The sequence below is a fragment of the Hordeum vulgare genome, chromosome 3H, assembly GCF_904849725.1.
Source record: "Hordeum vulgare subsp. vulgare chromosome 3H, MorexV3_pseudomolecules_assembly, whole genome shotgun sequence".
NCBI classification, from domain to species: Eukaryota; Viridiplantae; Streptophyta; class Magnoliopsida; order Poales; family Poaceae; genus Hordeum; species Hordeum vulgare.
Window position 1 is genome coordinate 138,029,870 of NC_058520.1, and position 3,210 is coordinate 138,033,079.

Genomic DNA, 3,210 nt, shown 5'->3' on the forward strand with positions numbered 1-3,210 from the left:
ATACTTGCTATTTTGAGAGAAGCCTCTAGTAAACACTATGGCCCCTGGGTCTACTCCACAACATATTTTCAGCCTTACACCTTTTTACTTCGTTGCAGTTTTTGCCTTCAGATCTCACTTTGCAAATAATCTTGAAGGGATTGACAACCCCTTTGAAGCGTTGGGTGCAAGCTTGTTTGTGTTTGCGCAGGTACTCTGGACTTGAGGAGACCCTCCTACTGGATCGATACCTTGGTTCTCAAACTGAGGGAAATACTTACTGCTCCTGTGCTGCATCACCCTTTCCTCTTCAAGGGAAAAACCAACGCAAATAAGAGAAGTAGCAAGAAGAATTCCTGGCGTTGCCGGGGAAGGACTTTTGTTGCCGTAGCAATACTTTGAAGCACAAGTGTGGAACTAGCATGCCCCTTCTCGTTTTTTTTCTTTTTTTCTTTTTTTCCTTTTTTTATATTCTTTCTTTCTTTTCTATTTTTTATATTTTTTATATTTTTTCCTTTCATTGTCTAGAGTCTCATCCCGACTTGTGGGGGAATCATAGCCTCCATCATCCTTTCCTCACTCGGACATGCTCTAATAATGAATAATGATGATCATCACACTTCTTTTTCACTTATAACTCAAAAGAAATAAAAATTACAACCCGATACCTAGAACAAAATATGACTCTACATGAATGCCTTTGGAAGTGTACCAGGATGTGCAATGATCTAGCGTAACATGTATAAAAAATGATGCACGGTGGCTGAGCCACAACTACTATGTCAGCTATATGATCATGCAAAGCAATACGACAATGAATGGTCAAGTCAAACGGAGGCGATGGAAATTGCATGGCAATATATCTCAGAATGGCTATGGAAAGGCCATAATAGGTAGGTATGGGGGCTGTTTTGATGAAGATATAATAAGGCTTATGTGTGATAGAGCGTATCATATCACGGGGTTTGGATGCGTCGATGAGGTTTGCACCACGTCTCGAGGTGAGCAAGGGCAATGCATGGTACCATAGAGGCTAGCAAATTGCAGAAAGGTAAGAGTGTGTACAATCCATGGACTCACATTAGTCATAAAGAACTCATATACTTTTTGCAAAAGTTTATTAGCCCTCGAAGCAAAGTACTACTACGCATGCCCCTAGGGGGGAGGTTGGTAGGAGTTAACCATCGCACGCCCCCTACCTTCACACAAAGATAAGCAATCAAGTATAAATTGTGCTCCAACTTCCCGGCATAACGAGAGACTATACGTGCATGCTTCAGGAATCACAAACCTTAACACCAATATTCTTACTAACCACAACCATTTACTACTACCTCCCACATATTCCATCTCTATATCGCAAAACTATTGCAAGGAATCAATCATATCATATTCAGCGATCCATAAGTTTTATGTTGGACTTTATGACTAACCATGCAAATGACCAATTCCTGTTGACTCTCTAAACCGATATAAGTGAAGAATGATAGTTTAATTCTTTCTACAAAAGATCATGCTCTAATAATTATAAGTGAAGAAATAGAGCATTCTACAAACAATGGTTTTCTATGTGAAGAGACACAAGCAATCCAAACTTCAAATGATATAAGTGAGGCACATGAAGCATTCTATAAAGCCATACTCAAAAGATATAAGTGAAGTGCAATGTGAATTCTATAAATCAACTATGGACTATCTCATACCAGCATGGTGCATAAAAGAAAAAATGAAAACTAAATGCAAAACACGCTCCTAGATTTGCACATAACACATGAACGAAGCAAAGACAAAAACATACCGATACTTGTTAAAGAAAGATGGGATGCCTTCCAGGGCATCCCCAAGCTTAGACACTTGCGTCTCCTTGAATATTTACTTGGGGTGCCTTGTTAATCCCCCAATATTGAGCTCTTGCCTCTCCTCCTTCTCCTCATATCGAGACTTCCTCGATCTTTGAGCACTTCATCCACACAAAACTCAACAGAAAGCTCGGTAAGATCCGTTAGTATAATAAAGCAAATCACTACTCTAAGTACAGTTGCAAACCAATTCATATTTTGTTTTTGCTTTGTATCTACTGTAACATAACTTTTCCATGGCTCATATCACCGATAAAAATCGATAGTTCATCAAAACAAGCAAAACAATGCATCAAAAAACAGAATCTGTCTTAAACAGGAGAGTCTGTAGCAATCTTTACATATACCATAGTTCTGGTACTCCACAAATTCTGAAAAAATAGGAATAAATAAAAATAATGTATAGACATACTTCGCAAAATTTCAGACCCTTTTTACATTCCAGTAAAAAAATGAAAATTCACGCACTACAGCCAAAGTTTTTGTTTTTGCACCACACATACCAACAAGCAATCTACCCATCCTAAAGGCAAATATTGGCACATTATTGTTATAATACAATGGATGTGTACAAGGGGATACTTATTTTTGTGAGAATATTCATGAAAAATTCTACATTGCTTTCATGAGCATGAACACAAGTGTTCAAGGTCGACCCTCCCTTCACCAATGCATCACCTTTCAATTGCTTCTATTTTTGTGAAGTTTTAAGTTCCCCTATTTTTTTAAAACTTTATAAAAGCACTCAACAGAATTAAATGACTCTCTTAAACTTCTGGGTTGTCTCTCTAGCAACGCTTTCTTTAAAGCCATTAAGCTAGACATAAAGTGCTCAAGCAATGGATCCACCCGGATCCCAAGGTATATCAAAGAGAATTTTAATTAGCAATGATTTGGCATTTAGTAGTGAGCACAAAGCAACATATATAAAGCAATGACGAAGTCTAACTCTCTTCCTATGCATCGGCATGTCATACAAGAACAATACATGCACATCAAGTAAAGGCCAATACATAGCATAAGCAGTTCTTGCAATTTTATCGTGTTGGAAACATAGAGAGGCGGAGATGTAGTTCCTCTCTCATAATAATTGCAAGTAGGAGCAGCAAGCACATGCATATTATATTCATCAAAATCATCATGTGTAGTGGTAAAAGGCAACCAATCATTATAATACTTAAGAAGTGCAAACTTCTCTGATATAGTGTAGTTTGGAGAATTCAAAAAGATAATAGGACTATCCTGTGTGGGTGCAATAGCAACAATTTCATTCTTAATATAACGAACAATAGCAAGTTAATCTCTAATAGCATAATTCATATTGGCATCTTGGACACAAGCATAGCAAGCATCATCAAAAAGGGATATTTCA